The sequence below is a fragment of the Eptatretus burgeri genome, chromosome 2, assembly GCF_056783735.1.
Source record: "Eptatretus burgeri isolate ZD-2024b chromosome 2, Ebu_testis_v1, whole genome shotgun sequence".
NCBI lineage: Eukaryota > Metazoa > Chordata > Myxini > Myxiniformes > Myxinidae > Eptatretus > Eptatretus burgeri.
Window position 1 is genome coordinate 36,734,011 of NC_140962.1, and position 25,569 is coordinate 36,759,579.

General features: G+C 45.1%; 1 long non-coding RNA gene across 1 annotated transcript in view; it reads right to left on the minus strand.

The window, feature by feature from the left end:
• Positions 1-17,659: 17,659 nt before the first annotated feature.
• The window catches only part of LOC147031813 (uncharacterized), a 92,514-nt gene continuing 84,604 nt past the window's right edge, over positions 17,660-25,569 (minus strand). The window contains exon 3 of the long non-coding RNA XR_015051881.1: positions 17,660-18,078. This is a non-coding gene — a long non-coding RNA (uncharacterized LOC147031813). The remainder of the gene's footprint in view (positions 18,079-25,569) is intronic.

Below are 25,569 nucleotides of genomic sequence, written 5' to 3' on the forward strand. Positions count from 1 at the left end.
ATTATATACCACTACTGATTTCCCAAAGATGTAGTAGTGAAATGCTTCAGTTGCATGGACGATTGAGAGCATTTCCTTCTCAATCATGGCGTAGCGACACTCAGTATGTCAGATCGCGTGACGTGAATGCGAGAGGGTTGCCATTCTGCAGTAAACAGGCTCCGACAGCGGTTTGGCTGGCGTCATCTTGTATTTCAACCGGCTGATTTATATCATAGTACTGAAGAACTGCGGCTGAAATACATGCTTGCTTCAGCTTCTCGAAGGACAGCTCCTGAGCTGACTGCCAGGAGAACTCCATGTCAGCCTTGCAGAGATCACAGAGAAACTTGCTCGTGTCGCTTAGGTTGGGAATAAACTTCCCAAAATACTGAACAAATCCAAGGAAACGCTTGACGCCTTGTTTGTCTGTTGGACGTGGCATTTTCTCAACTGCCTTCGTCTTGAGTGGATCTGGTAGCACTCCTTCTGCAGTTAGCAGGTGGCCCACATAAGGGACTGAGGATTGCCGGATTAGGCATTTTCTGAAGTTTAGTTGCAGGTTATAACTTGTGGCCTGTTTAATAACTAGCTTCAGTACACGGTCGTGGTGGCCAATGTTGTGAACAGCAACTAAAATGTCATCCATTACCGCTGTTGCCCATGCTATCCATTCTCGCATCTGGTCCATAATTCGCTGGAATATCTCCGGTGAGCACCTCAGTCCGTAAGGGAGACACAGCCAGCGGTATCTCCCCACAGGTGTATTGAACGTGGTCAGGAATGAAGACTGCTCGCCAAGGCGAATTTGCATGAACCCACTGCGAGCGTCAAGCACAGAAAATACTTTGGCTCCAGGGATTTGGGCCAAAACTTCCTGAACAGTTCTCATTGGGTAGTGCTCACATTTTGTGCACTTGTTTAAGTCTTTGGGGTCTATACAGATGCGGACTTTGCCGTTGCGAAGAGCTACTACCATGGAACTCACCCACTCAGTTGGTCGCTCTACCTTCACAATGTGATCTTCTGTGATCATCTCTTGTAGCTTGTCAATTATTTTCTCCTTCAATGCTGCAGGCTGTCTGCTAGGAGCGTGAACTACTCCCTGTGACCCCTCTACAAGCATGATCCGATAAGTTCTGGGAAAAGTTCCAGTTGTCTTGGCAATTTATAGAAACTCAGATTTTACTGCATCCTGGAACACATTGACTGGAGGCTGAACAAGAGACAACTTATTGAGCTTGACAGTGAGGCCTTGGGCTTCCAAGGTCACGCCTTATATGATATTCTCTTGATTGAGGTCAATGATCTCGAAACCGACACGAACAGTCTTGTCTTTGTGTGTGAGAGGGAGAGGGAGAGGGAGAGGGAGGTGTGTGTGTGTGTGTGTGTGTGTTATGGTACCTACAGGATGGATAGTGTGGTTCGAGTATGTTTTTAGAACTTTATGCGATGATTGTATATCACCTGCGAGGCACTGGACTGACTGGTAATGTGTTGCGCCTTGCACCCATGTCAATCCAGAACCAAGTCGGCCGACCCAGTAACGTGACTGGTCTGTGACCACTTGTCATGGGTAGGCATATTGCTGCTTGGTTGTAGAGCGTAGATCCTTAAAATGTCAGATTCCTTGACTGGTTCTTGAGGAAGATCTACATGATCTGGACCGGTCTCCACATCAAGGAACTTTAGGTCGCGCAGCCTTTTCCGACACACCGCAAACCAGTGACCAGTCTTCTTGCAGTAGGAGCAGCTAGAATTAATTGCTGGACACTTGTCTTGATTGTGCACTGACTGGCCATATCTGCCACAGGGACCATCACTCCGGAACCGATTTTCAGCTTTGAACAGCTCAGTGGCTTGTACACGCCTATCAGGCTTGCTCGTAAAACGCCGAGTTCGTTGATGAATCACATGATGAAGACGCGGGAAACTCCCGGATCTCCTCACAGCTTCAAACTCGATAAGACGACGACGACGACGCGGGAAACTCCCGGATCTCCTCACAGCTTCAAACTCGATAAGACGACGACGACGACGCGGGAAACTCCCGGATCTCCTCACAGCTTCAAACTCGATAAGACGACGACGACGACGCGGGAAACTCCCGGATCTCCTCACAGCTTCAAACTCGATAAGACGACGACGACGACGCGGGAAACTCCCGGATCTCCTCACAGCTTCAAACTCGATAAGACGACGACGACGACGCGGGAAACTCCCGGATCTCCTCACAGCTTCAAACTCGATAAGACGACGACGACGACGCGGGAAACTCCCGGATCTCCTCACAGCTTCAAACTCGATAAGACGACGACGACGACGCGGGAAACTCCCGGATCTCCTCACAGCTTCAAACTCGATAAGACGACGACGACGACGACGCGGGAAACTCCCGGATCTCCTCACAGCTTCAAACTCGATAAGACGACGACGACGACGCGGGAAACTCCCGGATCTCCTCACAGCTTCAAACTCGATAAGACGACGACGATGACGACGACACGGGAAACTCCCGGATCTCCTCACAGCTTCACACTGGAGACGACGACGACGACATGGGAAACTCCCGGATCTCCTCACAGCTTCACACTGGAGACGACGACGACGATGACGACACGGGAAACTCCCGGATCTCCTCACAGCTTCACACTGGAGACGACGACGACGACGACGACGACGACGACGACGACGACGACGACGACGACGACGACGACGACGACGACGACGACGACGACGACGACGACGACGACGACGACGACGACGACGACGACGACGACGACGACGAAAAGATTCATCACAAACTCATGATAAAGATCTAGACTGTCCCAGACGATCGAAGGTTAATGAAAGTGCGGAGATGCCACACTGATTGAGACGGATGGCGGCCGACGGTGTCAATATCAAACGAACCTCTGACTCCATGTGACAAACTCAAGCCGACAGGAAGCGGAAACTGGGTTTATTGACGCGGTGCCAATTCACTGGTGTCTCACAAATCAGCTCATCCGATAAACTACAACAACAACGACATTAAACTACAACAACAATGCAATTAATAAACTACAACAACAATGTAATTCATAAACTACAACAACAACGTAATTACTAGTCAGAGTAATTCGTTACAGAGCTGCAGAAAAGGATTCATTTAAAAATGACGGAACGCATGGAGAGAGCGGGGGAGGGGGAGAATGGGGATGACTGTCCAATCATGACGGGGTGTTATTGGGGGGGTGTATGGCCAAGCATTATGGAGTGTTATTGGGGAGGGTGTATGGCCAAGCATTATGGAGTGTTATTGGGGAGGGTGTATGGCCAAGCATTATGGAGTGTTATTGGGGGGGGGGGGTATGTCTAAGCATATCTCTCTCTCTCTCTCTCTCTCTCTCTCTCTCTCTCTCTCTCTCTCTCTCTCTCTCTCTCTCTCTCTCTCTCTCTCTCTCTCTCTCTCTCTCTCTCTCTCTCTCTCTCTCTCTCTCTCTCTCTCTCTCTCTCTCTCTCTCTCTCTCTCTCTCTCTCTCTCTCTCTCTCTCTCTCTCTCTCTCTCTCTCTCTCTCTCTCTCTCTCTCTCTCTCTCTCTCTCTCTCTCTCTCTCTCTCTCTCTCTCAATTTATTCACTCTTCCCACAGTTCTTTTGCTTCAACCCTGACTAACCTTAAACACACACACACACACACACACACACACACACACACACACACACACACACACACACACACACACACACACACACACACACACACACACACACACTGTCAAGTTGTTACACCGGCTTAAGCAACATACCCACCTTCTAAAGCCGACATCACCAGTGCTAGCCAATCCAAAGATTCAAACTGTCCAAAAGAGTGTGGTTTGTTTCTTCTTCTTTTCCAGCATCTTCTACACCATTATGTAACTTTTCCCACACCTGTCTCGTGAACACAACATCACAGTTCCTCACCCAGACAGAATGAAAGAGCCCCATCTACCCCACCTATCTTGTTGCTGTTACATCCTCAGTCTGCTCATTGGTTGGGCATGCGCATCCCCACTCTCCCCACCATGGGAGGCAACAGGCTTCACTGCAAAATCTGTTGTGCCTGAAATGAGTTGTAAATGGACCGCAGCTTATTCCCCTCACAGTAATGCTTACACAGCTTCCTTGAGATGATGAATGGTGGTCATTCCTAGACCAAGAGTGTTCTATTTGGTGAAGAGGTATGGTACAAAGAAGACAACAGGTCAAGATTGAACATCTACCAGAACTTTTATTATCCCCTGATGGATGTTGTTCAAACTTGGCACACAGATAAAGAATGATGGCTTACCTAAACACATCATTTTTTTTTTGACATCACATCGGTTGGCCATTTTGTTACTTAAATGTGTCCCCAACCATTTCTCATAAATGCATAGTCCGATTTTGTTCAAACTTGGCACAAGCACAGTACATGATGGTATACATATGCACTAGATTATATTTTGTGATCTGATTAAAGATGGCCGACTGGTAGGCTGGTGGCCATTTTGGTTGTAAAAAAAAAAACCCAGTATTGAACACGTACGTCCTCAACCATTTCTCGGACATGCATTTACCAATATTGTTAAAACTTCGCACACAGATAATGAATGATGACTTCGATAAGCATGTCGTTTTATTCTGAGATCAGATCTAAGATGGCCGAATGGAGGCCATTTTTGTTACTTAAATGTATCCCCAACCATTTCTCAGACATGCATGGTCCAATTTTGATCAAACATGATACAAGCACAGTACACGATGACGTGCACGTACCGCTCACTTTATTTTGTGAGCTCATCAACGATGGCTGACTGGTAAACTTGTGGCGATTTTAGTTGTAATAAATATGCGCTCGGCCTTTAACTCCAAACAGCAAAATTACTAAAACAATGGGGTCTAAGACATTTTATGTTTATTTTCTTTGTTTTCCAATATGCTTTAGTTCTACCTTCACCAAGACGGTTGGGTTTATCCAGTAACCCACTTCTGGTGAAACTCCCCAAACATTGGCATATGTTCTTGTTCTTCCAGACCCATTCTTGCTGTGTTTGAACATATATATATACTGAACAAAAATATAAACGCACCAACCTAAATATCTAAGTCAAGATTGCCATTATGGGAAAATGGTCAAACCGATGATATGTTTGAGCAATGGTTCCTTTGTTTTGCTCAAGACAGATGTTCCCATTGAAATTGACCACTCTGAGTGTGTGGACTCACACGTTGAGTAATCCTTCCCATGAGCACCATGGGGCTTGACAGAGTGATGGTCAGTGAGCGTGACCAGGACACAAACACTCCCTATAGCTTGCCCTATAAAAGGCCTCCCCAAAATGTGGACTGGTGCCAAATGTCAACATGCCACAGATGTCACAAATCTTGAGGGAGCGCGCTATTGGCATGCTGAATGCTGGGACGTCAGTACGGGCCGTTGCAGCACACTTCAATGTCCACCACTCCACCATTAGCCGCCTGAGAACGCGCCTCAGAGAGACTGGAAGCACCGTGAACCGCCCACATGCCCGGCGACCACGTGTGACCACCGCCGGTCAGGATCATCACATGAGGCTGCAACATCTCCGGGATCGACTCCGACCGGCCACGAGGACTGCCGATGAGACTGTCGGGCTGCATAACAGGCGCATTTCAGCCCAGACGGTGCGTAACCGCTTGAGGGAGGCCAACCTCCGAGCCCGCCGACCACACCGGGGACTCGACCTCACTGCAGTTCGGCGTCAGACCCGAATGAACTGGGCCAATGTTCACTTGCGCTGGACCCTCGCACGATGGAGGAGAGTGCTGTTCACCGATGAGTCGCGGTTCCAGCTGTATCGGGCTGATGGCGGACTCCGCGTCTGGCGTCGGGCTGGGGAGCGCTACACTGACGCCAATGTCCTTCGTCGGGTGTCACACGGTGGTGCCAGTGTTATGGTGTGGGCAGGCATATGCCATGGAGAGCGCACTCGGCTTCATTTCATTGAAGGCAACTTGAACGGGCAGCGGTACAGGGACGAGATACTCAGACCCATCGTCGTGCCGTTTGTGCACCTTCACCATGTGACGTTTCAGCACGACAATGCTCGCCCCCATGTTGCCAGGATCTGCATGGACTTCCTCGGTGAGGAGGACATTGATGTCCTCGACTGGCCTCCATATTCTCCCGACATGTCGCCCTTCGAGCACCTTTGGGACATTCTTGATCGACGCTTACGACAACGTTACGCAGTCCCAGAGAACGTCCGCCAGCTCCGTGTGGCTCTCCAGGAGGAATGGGAAAACATCCCTCAGGCCACCATCGATAATCTGGTGATGTCCATGCGCCAGAGATGCACCGCTCTGCGCGACGCCAACGGTGGACACACCCGCTACTGACTGTGTGAACTCTGACAGTGACACCTCGGTTGTGTCGGCTGTTGTAGCGCAAAGACTGTCGCCAGAATTTTCAAGGAACTCTTTGAAATTTAATGCTCAATTGCCATGGATTCTATAACCAAATTGTTGTGAAGATTTAGTATTAATGAGTTCGAGGTAAAATAGTAACAATCGCTTGGTGCGTTTATATTTTTGCGCTTGGTGCATTATACATATATACACTGTAGCTTAGTCACACTGTGTCTCTTACTCCCCTGCCCATTACTTTCTCATTATTCCCTTTGCCTCTTCTTTCTTTAAGTTTGTCTCTGTAGTGACCCTCTGCCCTGCAATTGAGGGGTTTCCCAATTTTCCTCTGCTCTTATTCTCTGTTCTGTATTCCTTCTTTTCCACAGGCCAATATATTGTCTTCAAAAATAAATTACACTACTCAAAAAGAGAAGTGTCCAAGTGAGCCAAACACCATTTTCCACCCAACATGTGTGGTTCAATTGCAAAAGCATTTCCTCATTTCACAAATGCAGGCAACTCCAAAGCTGTGCAACCAATCAACTGCCTGACCAGTTTCAACGCCAGTTGGCGGATCATCATTGACGGTGTAAATTTGACCAACCTCAAGACTGAACGTTAAATTTGTCTCCTTCCTAAAAAAAACAAAACCTGGTGGCACCTTGTCAAGTCTGTCGCAGGAGCATGCTCCCCCCTCCATCTTTTTTCCTGACTTCAAATGGCACCACGGCCGACTCTGCTCGTGGACAGGCTGAATACCTCAATTCTGTATTTGCTTAAAAGTCATGCGTCCCCAACCCCTTACTCCCTGTACCCACCCTACCCAATCATACCAAACTATTAATAAAGATACCCTCAACTCTTTGACAGTCACAATTGATTGCAAAATATCAAACAGGCAATCCTTTGAAGAACATCTTTGTCTGAAATTATGAGTTCTCTTTTTCACATCATCAGAACAGCAGTTTTATCCACATATCACATCGATGTGGACCTAACCTCAAAACGTTAAATACTTTCAAGTTGTTTCACCCTGATATGTAGTGTAGGATTTGGTTCATTTTCTTTCATGCCTTTTATTCATTCGTCTTTCATAAGTTTGTAAGAGACTTTTATCTTTCTTCCCCTCCTCCTCCTCCTCCTCCAACTCTGGAGAGTTGCTTTGTGCCAGTAAACAATATGGTTTCTGGGTGGTGGGCTGGTGGCTTGCATGTTATTGAGGAGAAACTGCCATGATAACCAAAGAAACCACTATCCAGGCGGTCAATCTGTCCCTTCTGCCTTTTGTCACAGGAGTCTCGCTGTTTTAAGACGATGCCTATTATCATATCGCGTTTGAAACAGCTCACACCGACTCTCGAACATAATCAGCCACTCGCTTTGGGCTCATCACGCGCTTTGTAATCTCACGCGTTTTGTCTCCAAAGACATTCCAAGTGTCGCGTCTAATTGGGAGCAGACAAAGAGAGCAAAGAATTCCTACCTATGAGCAGATAATAGAATGAGATTTTATATTTAATTTGTAAAGTTTTTTTTTTCTGCAGTTTATCGACTAGTACAATCGACATAATTATAGGATAAACAAAACTCTGCCAAAAGGGAAAGTTGAAGATTATATTTATTTACTGAAATGCTTTTTGAAATATAAAATAACGAATTTACTTCTCTTTTTAGCTAAAACAAATTTACTGCAAAAATTTTTTATAAAGGACCAACAGTACTTGTTTTTAAAAAAAAAAACAGATTCAAATGAAATTAGTTGTTGTTGGTGAATACATCTTGCGCTGGGATTCAAATCATAATTCAGCCTGCTGGTTGCATCATGACTGAATTGCAGCTGTCATACCGATGCAGTGCTTCTGCACATTCGAGTACGAATTTTAAAATTTGTTCAGGATGCCGGTGATAGCTCGCTAACTCTTCGCGAAGGACACCGTGAGATCCTTAACGTCCACCAGCTAATGCGGCAGACGAGATGCCCAGTTTAACGTCCATCCGAGAGACGGCACACACATTGATGAATCATCCTGCCTGTGAAACACCAGGATGACAGTTTATAGCTGGGTTGGGATTAAAACCCAGACTAGAAATATCAGAGGTGAGTGCACATACCTACATGCTGTCTTACCAATACAGTGGAATTAGTTACAAACTACACCAATCAGTAAGTTAAAAAAATATATACATTGTCACGTGATCATTGTAATCTCTCCTTTATGATTATAATAGTTCTCAGGTTATTCAAGACACCTTCAAGTGGTGGTGAAACAGATGAAACGTCACAATAAATGATTTGAACCAATCGGCGTCTCCCTTATTGAGACCTGCGTATAAATCACGCGCCTTCACCTCCTCCTTCACTTGCTGCAATTTTTACCCTGAAGAGTGCGGCATGAAAAGCTTCAGTCACTATTATGTCGTGTTTGTTTGTATCAATATTGAACATCTTTTAAATTACAAACTTCAAACTCGGGGTACAAATACAACTTTGTGTGTTTGGGTGGGGTAACTTAGGTTATGTGGCTGAGGCCTCATGCGGGGTGAGGGGGGGCATAAATTCTCTTTATAAATTTATACCGTATGGTGCCACATAATGGTGGTGGCATTGTGTATTACAACGTCCTTTTTTACCTGGTTAACACTGAGGTTAAAGTACTCTTCGCATGGGTAAATTTGTTCACCTTCCTTTCTCCACCCACCCCATCCCCCCAAAAAATAATATGGTGAGGCCTGTCAAATCCTGTCATCATGTGTGAGACATTTCTCATGAGAAGGGAGATCAGGATGAATGGGGGGGGGGGTGTGGAGCAGGACATGAGGATGGGGACATGGACGGTAGGTGGGGAGTGGGGGTTAAAGCACTCTTTCCACGGGTAAATTTGTTTTCCTTTCCTTCTCCTTTTCACCCAAAATATTTGGCAAACAGGACGACTAATTAGTCCATCAATGAAGTGTCAGGAAGGCTCTGCCAGTGCACCAATGAAAGGATATCACCAATCTTCGCACATTTTTCTTTCCACATTAATTCAAGAACAACGGCCAATCATTAGAAAGTGGCGAACAGCCAATCGGTGATATTGATCGATTCGGTCGGACCGGTCTCTCCCTCACAGACCCAATATGGCAGTGCCCATGCGTTGTTGTGTACACATTGTTCCCTCTGAAAATGGACCGCTTATGCAATTTTCTTCGATTCGCTTTCAACGATTTAAACAATGTTCTGAAAGATGGAAAAGTCTGGATTGTATAGAGCAGAAAATCGACCTCCAGGCACTCTGAAACCTAATCTCAGTTATCTTCGAGAGTGTTGTGTAACGTAAGCACCGGAAATGCACAATAACTTGTCAAATTGTTGTCGTAGGGGTACTCAACATCTTACTGGTGAGATTTAATGCCAGATAGGGCAGTGTCTGTGAAAAAATCCAACCAGATGCCACTGGTTGAACTGTCAGTAAGGTATGCCGAGCTGTTAGTACTACCTGCTGGTTATTTACAATGATTTTTCCTCATTGTGAAATGTAGATGTTGAGAGCTGATGCCTAGAGATCAAATATGTTAACCAATAATTTGTTTCATGATATTTTGAACAACAGATATTCATTTCGTATACATAAAGTAGGTTCACTGAAAAAAACCCAAAATTAACAAGAGCAGAGAAGCGTTTTTCAAAGTTCGCAGCATCGGCTTCTTCAGCATCACTACCTGGTTATATGCATCGACACTTTTACAGAGTAATGATGAGTGTCACAACGTATCTCCAAATAAGTTGCGGTCTACCTTCGCGCCATCCAAGCTGGCTACCCAGAGAAGCGTTCATGTCCTCCTTGTTGACTGCATTACATTATTTGCAAGATGGACAAGTACGTTCATCAGAAACATGACAAAAAGCATCTGAAGGAAAGACGATCAACTGGTGAATATGAGTCTGGAAAGCAAAATGAGTTTGATGGTTCACATTATTTGGTGTATTTGTTGTGATGAGGATGATTTGATAGTCTTATAATCCAGAAATGAAAAATAATCTTGCAATCATTTTTTCACATATGCCCCCTCTTCCACTGAATATGGCTGATTGGTACATCCTTGATTTTCAGGTGGCTTGATACTGTTACGTTTGAGGGGGGGTATGCATTCAAAGGGTAATTAGGATGTTTAATTAGGTATGCCATGCTGTTCGAGTTTTACCAGGATCTCGATGTAATAAGTAGCAATTCAGTGGTGATAAGTTGTCTAGTAAATGTCCATTTCTTCAAGGGGGAAATGGTAATTGTCGCGTAATTAGTTAGGGAAACGGGTTAGGGTAAGTGTGTCTGCGTAAACCTCTTTTGGTATTCCCTGGAGGCTTGCCGTGACGTCACAGGACAGTGCTGCGGATGGCTCCGCCCCGTGATCACGATTGGCGGAAGGCGACGGCAGAGGGCCAATAAAAAGGCTCGATTGGAAGTGACGAGGACTCGAGGATAAAAAGGTTCTGTTCGGGGAAAACGGGAGGGGGAAGAAGATCGGGACAGAAAAACCGTTCTGGTGGAGGCTGTTGTGCTGGGAGCGTGTTGTTTGTTGGGCTGATTCGATCCTGGATTTGATCGTGTCTCGTGGCCTTGCTGTGCCTCGTGCCTCACCTTGGTTGGCTCTGGAGTTCTGCTGGCTCGGAGCACGGGGTCGAACGGCGGGCGGACCTGCCTCCCTCTCCTGCTTGCAACTTGGCGCCAGAACTGGCTCCCTGACGGCTTTGAGCGGTCTTGGGCCAACACCAGGAGGTCGACAGTACCACGGTGTCTCCTGCCCCTGACGAGCGCAACGCCAGCTCGTCCGACGCCAATCCAGGGACTCTTGCGTCTACACCATGGGCCAGCCTGACCACCAGGACCAGCTACGTTTTGTGCGTGCGTGCGTGTGTGTGTGTGTGTGTGTGTGTGTGTGTGTGTGTGTGTGTGTGTGTGTGTGTGTGTGTGTGTGTGTGTGTGTGTGTGTGTACCTGGCGCCTTAGAGGGTTTGATATTTGTATATCCATTGGAATTGTTTGTGTTTTCCCCACGCCTGAACCCACACCACCATCCCGTCAAATCGCCCCGGATCCCTCTTCTTGCCGAGTGTTGTTATTTCTGGTTAGAGAAATAAACGTTATCAACTCAGTGAAAAGCGACTCGTGCCACCTTCCTCGTCCCGTTTGCGGTCGAGCGATTAGAACTGCCATCTTTGGGTTGTAAAGGATAAACCGCCTCCATCGTTTCGGCTCATTCTACGTTGGCGGGACTGTTCAGGTCCCGTGGACGTCACAATACTCAAAGCAGTCGAGATTCTCCATGATGAAAAAATTATCACGCAAGTTCAAGGAAAGACATGGTGACGATCCAAGTGCGTTACCGCAGGTCCTGTTTTAAGGGTTACACCGATGTAGTCATGAGGTAGAAGTTAAACAAACGAGCAAATGTCTGTATGGGAAGGTGTTCGACTACTTCTGTCAGACAGTTATCGAAGGAAGAATCATGACAGGTGAGATCCTCCATGTGAATAAACTCAGGAATATCTTCAATGTGTTGGCTTAATGGTTAGGGTAGTGGGCTTTGGAGCCTGAGGATCCTGAGTTGAAATCCCACTCGGCTGATGAATTAATACCAGGTGTGGTTGACTCTACCTGTCATCCTTCCAAGGTCGGCAAAACGAGTGCCAGCTTGCTGGTATCATGCGTCAGAGTGGCGACCCATCCAGGATTGTGCCCAATAGCCAAGGAGACTTTCGGCAGCACCAACGCTCTGCACAGCGTATGGTCAAAATGGATGGATGGATGGATATCTTCAATGATATGGTGCAAGAAATGTAAACTGGCAGCCATTTTAGCTGTAAAAAAACCCGTATTGAACACATCCTCACTCATTTCTCGGACATACATTTACCGATCTTGTTAAAACTTGGCACTCAGATAAAGAATGAGGGCTTACATAAGCATGTCATTAGCCTGATGTTAGCTTTGTGGTTAGGGTGGCAGCTTGGGATCCTAGGTTCCTGAGTTCAAGCCCCGTTGGCCACTGAATTAAAATACACCAGGAGGTTGACTCAGCCTGTCCTCCTTCTGAGGTCGGCAAAATGAGCACCAGTGTACTGGTAAGGGGGACACTGCATCAGTGGCATAGCCGCGTCCCAACCAATGATGCAACCAGCAACCACAGGCTGCACTCGATAGACAGAGAGCATGTCATTTCCCCCCCCCCCCCCCCCGAGATCAAATCCAAGATGGCCGACTGGCGGCCTTTTTATTACTTAAATGTGTCCCCAACCATTTCTCAGATATGCATGGTCCGATTTTGTTCAAACTCGGCAAAAGCACAATATATGATGGCGTACACGTGCACCTCATTTTATTTTGCAATCTGATCAAAGATGGCCAACTGATACAAGCCATTTTACTTGTAAATAAATATGGGCAAGCCCTGAAACTCCAGACAGCAAAATTACGAAAACAACAGTGGTTATGACATTTTATGTCTTTTTTTCCTTGTTTCTCAAGGCTTTAAACCCAAAGTGCCGACTACTTTAATCTTGGCTAACAATTATTTTACCGAGGAATTTAATGTTGTCAGGACTTAGTACAACACACACTACCGGAATCTTAGTGCAGCATCATGACAGTGACACCACTTGTGAACCCATTCACACAAAGAAATAGAACAGGTGCTTTATTGCTCCACCCACTAACAATATCGTTCTGTACTACCGCAAGGCTAAACAAAGTCCATCTCTGGTTCACAGTTCACGAATGCAACACAGTCCATGTATCCAGCCAGCAGCACTATCTTGCCTTGAATCTCACCTTTTGTCTGTCTCGCTGCCAGAAGTGTGTCAGCCAGCCATCCCAGGTTGGACAGGATTTAACACCTTACTACAAGAAAAGTTCCTCCCATTACCAGGGTTGGATACCTTCCAGTCATCGATGTCATCTAGCCCCACTAAGATGTCCACCGTGTACACCTTCCTGTTACGCAGTGTGTCTATCGCTGACAGTCTGGAATTAGATTCCATCGTTGTGGTACTGGACCAAGCTATTTATTTGAAAGCCCTGAAGCTACTTTGTCATAATCAAGACTTTCAGCAGCATCTTGTCTTGAGACTTGGAAATTTCCATATGACAATGGCCATTCTCGATTCCGGGAATTAGGGCTTGAAGATGGCCTGATGTAATCAGAAATAGTAGCTCCTGGATCAATGAAAAAATTGGTTACCTGCCACCGTTACAAAAGGAGCATGGCAACAGGGCAACCATTACACCATTACCACAGGGCCACCACTACAACAACTGCATTGGAAAGCCTACCTGCGATCCTGCAGTCCCAAAGAACAGGAGCAGCCAATCAACATTAGGGTGGAGATTAACAGCAAGGTGGGTCTGACTCCTTCACTGTCTGAACTGATGATGGAACCCAGTGTAGCCATCAACCCAGCATCATCAACAAATATGGGACATTCATCATACAGGAATGGAGAATTAAACCACTGTTTGAATCCTGGAGCTCCTACTTGGTTATGGTTGGAACACTCTGACTGTTTGTCAGAGCTACAAGGCAGGGATATTGGCTGCTTTATCTATCAGATCTCACGTCAATGACTCCATGGCTTTTGCCTATGATTGAGTCAATTACTCGTTGTACTTGCCTGCATATGCATGTTAGTGAGATGGAGAAGCTGCCAGTGACTCAAGGACAAATACATGTCTGGTGACTATGTGGTGCAAACCCAGCCAAACTATGGCTTAAGTCAAATTGCATGCAAGATGACCATAGAGTAAACAATCAACATGGGCTCAATGACCAAAGCAGAAATGACAGGTATTGTTGTGGTGCCGGGGTTCGGTGGCGAGGACGACTGTGAGATGGAGCAGTTGGGCCGTCTCCCCTCCGAACACCTGGAATTGAAGGTCGTCATTCCGGATAACTCCGAAGTCGACGGGTCGCTTAATGGACCGTGGACGCCAATATTTCGACTGCGCGGTTAGGGTCTTTTTGTCTGATTCCAAATTACCAAAGTAGCCGCATGGTCGAGCTACCGGGGAAAGCACACCCTTGGCCGGCTTTGTCCAAACCGAGTCGCTGTTACCGACTCGGATCCGGCGTAACCTAGCGGGAATTACCAAAGCCGCGCCGGTCCAAATGACAATTTACGGCACAATCGGCCTCCCTAATTCTCAAGCCCAAACCATACTGGGTCAATGGAAGAAAACACAGACAACGAACTGGAACATTTAACAGTTATTTATTTGCAAGGTAATAGGGAGGGAAACACAGAGCAGACTTAATCACGAATATAGATGTAGGCAAATGTACAATGGCAATCACTTAAACAATTTCTACTTATCAGACTGGCCACAGACAGACACACACACCCAAAAAGAAATGGACCTCGTGGGTCTTTATTCGGCCCTTCAGCTCGGGATGGAAGGCGAGCTGAGGGTCAGAGTGTGGCCGGGTACCTGGCCGCCTTGTGCGGTTTTACCGACTCGCACTTGTGGAGCTCGGAGTCCGTGGACGGGAACCGGGATCCCCAGCTCGAGCCCTCCAACACAACCCACCATGGTAGGACTCGAACCCACGAGCCAGAATCCAACGAGCCCACGATCCTGGCTGCCACGAACGATGATCGACGACACGAGCACCACGAAACACCTCCGCCACGACCACCACCACGAGCACCAACATGACCACTGACCACCAAGGAACCCCGAAAAAGACCACTGCTGAGACAGCTCGCCACCCTTCTTATCCCTCCCCCGTGCGGGTGGAGGGATCCGCTCTGAAGTAACTTGCCTCTGGATTGGTTGGGGGGCGTTGGGCGATCGGTGTCCTCCCCTCATTGGTTGAGGTGAACATTCCATCTTGCTGGGGCGGAGTCGGCCCTGAGGTGATCTCACCCCCGACTATGTCCGTGGCCTCGAACATGTGTGCAATGGCGCTGAAGAAGTGGAGGGGGGATTTAATGCAGAAGACTAACTAGAAAGAAACTCGCAGTGCACACATGAAATTCCCATTAGACATAGGGGAGAGATTCTAACTATCCACATATACTTAACGAAATAACTAAACTTTGGATCAACTGTATGTGTAAAGGCGAATGGTTTCCAGATTCACAACAGTATTACTCCACACAAGGGATCAGTCAATCGATAGATACTCTTTCACCACAAACGGGCCAGCATAGCTGAGGTCTGCAGGGCAATGTCCAGCAAAGACGACAGTTCCAGATCAAGAAAGGATCTTGATGAAACCCGTATCAAATGAGAGGAAGACATGATTCTGGCCATTACAAGTATGACTGATGCTATGGTTGATCCATTTTCATATGGTGGAGACAACTTGATGAACATCTTCTCTGGGCTGCTCGTTTCCGATGACATCAAGACTGATTTACTGCAGGTACATATGATTGGTCACGAAGCTTAAGAAACATTTTACAATGAAAGACTCCAGTTTGGAGGAACGGTTTCCTTGTATGAGCGAATCAAAACCAAGCAATTGAAAACGTTTCCTGTAAGCAAGAACAAAACCTTGGTGATTAAGCTCAAGTCAGAGACCGTCACACTGAAAAGTGTGGAAAGTCAGATCAACTTTGTCATTTACTGTTACCCCACAATCAGTATTATGAGCTGTGGATATCTTTGATGTGCCTCATCTGGAATTCAACTGTTAAAACTGACAGGAAATGATAAAAAGACTCCCAAACAGTTCAAGAAGTTTCTCTCAGCTGGAAAGAATAAGTCGGCCATCGTCAAATTCTTATTCACATGGTGGAGCAGAAGCACAGCTCTGAAATGGGATCTTTGTGGTCAATTAATGGGTCATCGAGAAATATTCCACTCGCTCCAGCTTGATTAAAATGGTGCACTCATGACAGAAGTGCCAGCTTTACGTTGTGACCACCACGAGGCCGACATTAAAATATTGCTGCACGCAAAGCATGCCTCGTCGCAACACTCTGACATCGTGATCAGAAGCATGGGAACGGATGTCTTGGTCTTGGCTGTCGCATTCTCGCATGAAATCCCAAGTATGCTATACCTCATGATGGAGACTGGTTCGTACTTAAGAATCGTCAATGAAAGTGCGATTTCGAACTAGTATGGCCATCAAATGAGTCAGGCCATCCTAGGGTTACACGTCTTCATGGGATGTGACAGTGTCAGTGCATTCATGGGGAAGGGAAAAGTGAAGTATGGCCTTATGTCTTATTTTGGAGTCACCTAAAGGAGACCAAATTTTCAGACACTTTGGCAATGATTGGTGTTTGTGGTTTTGTGACACTGCTATTATGCAAATAACATTTAGGACAGATTACAAAGGATAAAACATCAAAAAGGGATTCTGGAATAAGCTGTTTTAGACACAAACATTGGAGGGGAGACTGCAGGCTTTCCATACAAATATTGACGCATATTCTATGACAATTCATTTTCATGACTCTTGCGCTAATTCGCTAAACATGCACTACAGAAATAACTATTTCTTTGCTGTACATTCTTAACCTCCAGAAGCCATCTCTGCAACAGAAATTGGATTGATATAGTACTTACAGTAATGTACAGTCAAACTCATGGAGTTTGTGTTCATATATTACATGCATGAGATTAAGTGACAGTTAAGTTAGACATGAATTACAAAACATTGGTATAACAATTTTTTTTAAAGTGCACAACTTGGATTTGAACCTAGGATTCCTGCATTTTGATCCATGTACCCAAATGTGATATTTTTTTTTTCACAGGCCAAATCTACTTCGAGTTTTATGGAGGGGAAATTGGTGGACTTATGTTCAGTGTCTCATAACGATTACCATCATCTTAAAAAGAACAGCTGTGTAGCTACTGGGACGCCTGCTTGCAGATCTTAACTTGACAGGATTATAACTCACTCATTGGAGCGTTGAAGCACAGGTTTGAAGCTGTCATCAGGATGAGGAATATGTCGAGTGGAGGTTTAAACAAAACCCAGCAGAACAAGGAATGTTGATAGCAACATCAACACTGCTATAACCTGATCTGGCAGTTTGCAAGAACTTCATTATGCACATTTGTTTCTTTGGACAGCACTTCTTCTCTCCCTGCAAACACTGGAAGCAAACACGTTTTTCTTCTTGCGGAACAATATTTCAATGCTTTGTCATTCAATGTCAAATAGTTACGTGAGGTTAGCTCATCCCAAAAGCACCAAGTACTCCTGGCTTGCACGTTGGATAGCAATCTGAAACCTGCATCTTGCCTAATGCACACTCAGTCAGCGAGGATGATTGAAGTAGCAATTTTCAGGCTCCACATATTTTATTGTTGTAAAGCTTATTAATGTTCACAAATCACAAGTGGAAAAATACTTTACGACAAAGATTATAAAGAGAATGAATTGTGTGAGGAAGCAACTTGTGTCGATAAAATTACTCAACATATCCATTTGGATGTTCAGCTGCAAGCCACTTTCCAAGGAGATGATCAAATCGAAAGGACTTTCCAGTAAGAATGATATTCTGTCAAAATTTTGTGCCAATCCAATTCGTGTGGCTTGTTGGTAACATTTTAGCACGTGGTTATTCACAGATCTTCCATATAAACAGACTGTCGAGAGAGTATTTTGAAGGACAACAAGACATTTTTTGACCATTGAATTAACCACTGCTTTGGGTTGTCATTGAACTCGTATTGTGAATAGATCTCTAGTCCATGTTCAGTCTGCTACCTGTGAAAACAAACACATGAGTCATTAAACTTAATAATATATCAAAACCTGTGATGTCGAAGGTGAGGTTTTTGGAATACACAACAATAATTGGTCCCTTAAGTCGAGATTGAAATGAAAATGGCTGAAAACAGTGAAATTCAAGAAAGATAGCAAAAGGCAGCTGAGAAGCTGATTGATTGCAAAACAAGGTTTATCTCACACACACACACACACACACACACACATACACACACACACACACACACACACACACACACACACACACACACACACACACACACACACACACACACACACACACACACACACACACGCACACACACTGGTGAGTCAATAAAGTACAACATCTTGCTCTCCAAGATCTTTCTTGAGCCCACAGGGATACATACTATGAGTCATTTTTTAACATAATCCCCAAGGAGGGAAATGCATTCAGTCAGTCACAATGTCAGTTTCATAGAAACGCCTGCAGCATGGAATTACTTAGAGTGGGGCAACTTAGCTAAATATAGCATAACACTTGTGCATTTTGTGAAGAAAGCACCAAATTTGGCACACTAGTACCCTATCATGTTATGAACAGATTTGGATATTGGGCCATCTCAAATTCAGCCGCTCATGGCTGTGGCAGCCATTTTCCACTGCCATCAAAAATTTTGAGATGGCCCAATATCCAAATCTGTTCATAATATGATAGGCCACTAGAGTGCCAAATTTGGTGCTTTCCTCACAAAATGCACAATTGTTATGCTAAGTTGCCCCACTATTCGGGTTGTTGCTTAGCCATACTCGGGCAGTATTCTTGACATCCTTGTACTATACACAGTGCTTGCCACGTGTGGCCACGTTCAGGGGCCCGAAAAGGTGACAGTCTGATGATGAAAGGTCTCGGCTGTATCTGGTGGGTGTAGGACAACTTCCCACTTAAGTTTGATGGTGCTTCTAGTCCTGTTTTGTGGTTGGGAGATCTTTTTTTAGTGCACAAAGTCAAGGCTCGTGGAAGAGCTACAACAATGAATGGATCAGGATGCAACAAAACAAAAAGGTAGAGTAGAAAGAGGGGGGGGCACCAACAACAGGGTTGAAGGACAAAATAGAGGGAGACTTGATAAAATAATGGGTGTGGGGAAGAATGAGGGGGGCGGGAGAGTGCATGGAGTGAACAATATGGATATAGAAGCAAACTCTCAGGAAGGTAAAACTGGAAATTTGGAAGGAGGTGGGCTTGGGTGTGGATGGGGCGGGAGGTTGACAGGGGGGTATAGTATAGTGTTACGGCCCAGGGTTTGAGGTTCGCAACGAGGGGAAGCACTCGAGTTCCTCCCAACCACTGGTCCTAAGGCCACCAGCCATGGATAACTCCGCAGATCAGCAGGTTGCTCATCAACCACGAATGCCAATTAGTACTGCCAATCCTGGTAGGGTCCCCACTACTTCACACTTTACTTTTCCCTTGGACGACAGCTTCAAGGGGGGCTCGTGCCCTCAGCACACACCCTGATTACTGCCGAGCATTAGTGAGTGTACGCTGGCTAACAAGAGCAAATCACGTAGGTATAAATTCCCGGTTAATAGTACTTGCAGACTATCCTAGACCAATGAGGAAAAGATGCAACATGCTGGGTACATTAGAATACAAGCAATTTATTTGCAGAAAGGGTGAGGAAAGGTATGTGGTACCGCAAGCAATGATTTAAATACAGGGAAAATTCGGACAGCACGGACAAGCAAGGATTGGTGAGGTGTGGCAAAAAAAAAACAGTTATAAACAAAATAAGACAAAGGGCAGTGCTAAACCAATATAATTTTTTTACACAGTCTGATTTATGCTAATAAAACAGGTGCCATCAGAAACATTCCAATGAAGAGATTAGCAAGAAAGATGAAAGAAAGAACGAGGTGGTTGTGACCTTTTGTTTACCAAGCAGTGTTGATGAACCTGCCGTGGCCCAATCGCTGAGGAGGGGGAAAGAAGAGGCATACTGAGGGTGTCTAAGGTGTGTGGTCTGAGGAGGTGCAACTGAGGTTGAGGTACAAGTGTGGTGGGGGGGGGGTGGGACAAATGATGTGCAGAGAGGAAACTGGAAAAGGTGCGTATCTGTGGGGCAACCCTGAAGGGGACAACCGTTCTGGACTTGCCCGGGTGATAGCTGATCACTCCTTTTATGAATACGAGTCCATAGCAGACGAGATGGAAAAGAAGAAGAATAACGTGAGGAAATAGCTTAATAAAGTGTAAGGAAGTCTGTAAATGTTGATGCTATTGGCCTGGCCGTATGACTGTGCTCGATCTGGTGCCCAGATCGCTCGCTCGCCCAGCGCTCCACTCCATGAACTCCTCTTTCTCCTCTACTCCGATCTGCAAACCTCGCTTCACTGCTATGTTCTGCTTCTCGCCACCAAGCCAAGCTGAATCACGAGCTCCATTTAACCACATGCTCTAATCTATCTCTGTGTGGAAGGCATGGCTTTTTTTATAGTTACTTGGCAAGGGAGGAGTCCAGAAGCAGATCAGAATGGATCATAAGAGTTTTGTCATGCCCCCATTGGTGTAGGTATGGTAATTCCAGCACAGGTTTCATCCACATAAGGGTACAGCCATGAAGATGCTGGTATAGTGTTCTAGGCTTCCCCACACTACGCAGCTCCATACACAACATGGCACTGGGGTATTTGGCTGAGCTCTCTGTGTATGAATGTGTGCTGAACACCTAATTGACAATGTTGAATGATGTTTAGCTCACACTTGCGCTTCAAGCCAGACGTCTCAACGTTTCTCGTCCAAGTGTCTGTCATGGTACATTGTGCCCATGGTTCCCTGTTACTCCAAAAGGTGGCGGTGGGCATTCATAGTGGTTGTAGTTGATGCGGTGGTCGTGGCAGCATAGCGGTGAGTTGTAGTGTGGTGGTTTGTTGCGGTTGTTTGTTGCATTTGATGTGGCAATGGTGAATATAAAGCGAGCTTACAATGGTATGGTGATTATAATAAAGGCATTTTGATCATTGTATGTATGTTGTAGGTAGCATTGGTGGTTAGAGTATGGTGAAGGTTGTAATGATATGCCCATTGGATAATGGCACATGATTCAAATGGGAATATGACATGCGAATGCAAATTGACTGCGTGCATGATTGCGTGAAGGAGAGGTTTATGTGTGGAGAAGAAAAATGAGAAAGGAATGGAAAAAAAACTACCTAATCCCACACAATGCATATTGGCCCATAAACCCATTACACATAAGGGAAGTGCTTTCTGAAATGAATACTAATGACATAATTATATCAGGAATTGCTACATGTTGTGTGCCATTGCATTTTGGATTGAAGATTTTGCAGAACCGTCACAGTAGAAGAGATCATGGTTTTGGATGGGGAATGATCTGAGATGGTGGTGAGCAGCTGTTTTGAAGACCTTGAGGGAAGAGAGAATGTTGAAGTTGATTCCACAGGTGGGGGAAAAAAAAGGAACAAATGAGTGGAGGTGAGCAGTGATTCTGGATTGTGTGAGTTTCACTAGAAGGATCCTGCAGAAACCTGGGGAGGGGGTGGCGTTGGGGGCGGACAGGGCATGGAAAGGGCAGAGAGTGCAAGACCAGAAAGGAAGCGGAAGAAGACAGAGACCACCAACCTTTGTGAGATGGAAAAGTAGGCCCAAAGACTCAACTTCATCATAGGAGATTCTAATGATCTTATAGGCCTTGTTTTTCACAACTTCAATCTGAGAAAGGGGTGGGATAGGGGCTCCTTCCCAGAATGGATAGCTGTACTCCATCAAGTTGCAGATGAAGGCCTTTCGGTGAATAGGAGTGCAGGTGTATCAAGGAAGAACTTTGGATGGAACAGGATGCCCAGTCGACAACTGGCTTTGGAGGCCAACTTCGAAATGTGGTTTGCCCAAGAAAGATCATGGCTGATATCGAGACCCAGAAGTGGCTTTCACTCTATGTTTTGGCTCTTTGATTTTGGTTTGCATTGTAACAACCATGTCTCGTCCTCAGTCACAATATGTAGTCCCATTAGTCATCCCCTTAATTATGAAATAGCTGGAGTAAGACACACACACTTGGATGCACAAGGAAGCTTGGTACAGTGGTGGAAATCATTTGGCTAATCATGCTTGCACTGCACTAACTCCAGAATCATCACCCATCCACACACAAGCTAACAGTCAAGCTCACAGGTTTATAGTTCCCCAATTCTTTTCTGGATCCTTTCTTAAAGAGTGATGCTATAATTGCTACTCTCCAATCCTATGATACATGTCCTGACTTTAACGAGCTGTTAAAGTTACATTATCTGCCAACACCATGCTTATCTGTCCTGCAACCTCCCACAAAACGCAAGGATGCATATTACCTGGCCCTGGAGATTTACCATTCCTTAATTTTTCAAGCTTTTTCTTCACCTCATCTATTTCAACTTGGATCACTTCCAAAAGCTTTTGCTCACCCACGAGATCGATACTCTCCACTATTGGAAGTTCCCCTGACTGTTCCTGTGTAAATGTAGAAGCAAAATACTGTAAATAATTTGAGAAGCCTGCCATCTCACCCTCATTATCCACAATTTCTCCTGTGTTATTCCCCAATGAGCCCACACCATTCTAAACCCTTCCTTGACATTTTATATACTATACTGAACAAAAATATAAACGCACCAACCTAAATATCGAAGTCAAGATTGCCATTATGGGAAAATGGTCAAACCGATGATATGTTTGAGCAATGGTTCCTTTGTTTTGCTCAAGACAGATGTTCCCATTGAAATTGACCACTCTGAGTGTGTGGACTCACACGTTGAGTAATCCTTCCCATGAGCACCATGGGGCTTGACAGAGCGATGGTCAGTGAGCGTGACCAGGACACAAACACTCCCTATAGCTTGCCCTATAAAAGGCCTCCCCAAAATGTGGACTGGTGCCAAATGTCAACATGCCACAGATGTCACAAATCTTGAGGGAGCACGCCATTGTCATGCTGAATGCTGGGACGTCAGTAGGGGCCGTTGCAGCACACTTCAATGTCCACCACTCCACCATTAGCCGCCTAAGAACGCGCCTCAGAGAGACTGGAAGCACCGTGAACCGCCCACATGCCCGGCGACCACGTGTGACCACCGCCGGTCAGGATCGTCACATGAGGCTGCAACATCTCCGGGATCGACTCCGACCGGCCACCAGGACTGCCGTTGAGACTGTCGGGCTGCATAACAGGCGCATTTCAGCCCAGACAGTGCGTAACCGCTTGAGGGAGGCCAAGCTTGAGGGAGGCCAACACCCGCTACTGACTGTGTGAACTCTGACAGTGACACCTCGGTTGTGTCGGCTGTTGTAGCGCAAAGACTGTCGCTAGAATTCTCAAGGAACTCTTTGAAATTTAATGCTCAATTGTCATGGATTCTATAACCAAATTGTTGTGAAGATTTAGTATTAATGAGTTCGAGGTAAAATAGTAACAATCGCTTGGTGCGTTTATATTTTTGTTCAGTGTACAATGTCTTATCATCATATTTGATATTCTTGGCTTTGTCCTTTTCATATTTTCTTGACTTGTCTCTGCTTTCTCATATATTTACATTGTATATATATATATATATATATATATATATATATATATATATATATATATATATATATATATATATATATATATATATACATACATACATACATATACACGAGTCAGACTCTAGTCCTGTTATTTTGTACTTAAACCTTCCGCAGATCCTTAATTACTGGCGCTGCATAACTCCCTGCACCATGGTCTTTTTCTGCCTCTATCTTTACAGCTCACTGGAATATACGTAATCTGCACCTTACACATTTGCTCCTTGAAGGTCGCTCATTTATCTGATGCAGACCATCCTCTCATTAACTTTGCCCAATGTGAAGCTCCCAAATCGCTTCTGATACCCTCAAAGTTTGCCTTCCTAACACTACTCTCCCCAACTTCACATCTCAACAATAGAGTTGCACATACTATAGTATGGTCACTTGTCCCCAGATGTTCTCCCACCTCCACCTCCTCCACCATATTGGGATCGTGACTCAAAAATAGGTCCAACAGCACACCCCCCTCTTGAGCTTTTATACAAACTGCATTAAGCATTCCTGGACTAGGTCTAAAATATCCTCATCTCCTCTGCCCTTTCCCTATTCCTGGACCCAATCTATCCCTAGCATGTTAAAACCCACCATCATCAAAACTCTTATCTTATCACATGTCCTTCTGAATTCTTCATTTTTCCACCTTTCCTGCTCTTCACTCACACCAGGAGGCCAATAAAAGCATCCTCCAAGTATCTTACTCTTCTTGCAAACTCTTATCTTTATCCACACAGAATCTTCTCCATCAATTCCTTCCTGAATGTTATGCCTTTCTCTCGATACAATACTGTCTTTCACCCAGATTGCCACACTTCCTCCTCTTTTCTCTTTCCTATCACACCTACAAACCCTGTAGCTTTGAATTCCTATCCTCCAGTTGGATTGCTAATTGAACCACGTCTCACTTACAAGAACTATGTCATACCCCTTGCCATGCATCCCAGCTTCCAGCTCTTCCAACTTTCCATTCAAACTCCTGGCATTCATGCACAACACTTTGCACATTTCCCGTCCATAAACCACTCCCTGCTGCCCAACCCTCCAAAAACATACTCAGTTTCTATTCTAAAAACAAGTCGAAAGAACTGCTATGAATCTTGGTGGAATATAAAGTGGTGTAATTTATATATTTACTCATTTACATTTACTATTTACTCAAATGTATGATTTTGTGTAAGACAGCAAGTAGATGGACCACAATATTCAGCAGCTTAAATTCACAATATTGACCAACAGTCATATGCATTTGAAGGCATTCAATATTGCAAAAGATGCACTTTTCTTTGCGTGTAAGAATGAATAAGCGAAATATTAAAAAAGATAATTTATGAAACCATATCTTGTTTATTATCACAGAAGGACGACATTTGATGCATGCTCGGCTAGGAAGGATTAAAAGCAAGCAAGTTATTTAAACACATCATTCAGAATGTAGGGAAGAAGCTCGAGGACATTCAGAAAGTATTACCATGCCCTTCTTCTCAAGCATCATGGAGATTATAGCCAAGTAGAGGAAAGCTACCAAGGAAAGGGACTAGAGGGATTAATGAAATTTACAGAAATGGAATATCACATCAAAACGCTTATTTCGGTGTTTTGTGTCGGTATTTTCGAATTCTATATACAGTATTAGACATTTTCTTTGCTGTCGAGAAAAAAGCACGGCACCGCATCTAACTCCATTTCATTTTTCTTCAGAAGTTCACTTCTTAACCCCACCCTCCCCCCCCAAAGCTCATTTCTCAAAACCCAAGGCACTTTCACGCCACTCTTGTAATTTCCTCAATCTCAGCAGCAGCCTGTCAGTTTGAATTATTCATCTCCTTGGATACATCCAGTGGATAATTCCAACCTTTTGTTCTAAAACGTAATGTAAGTGGACA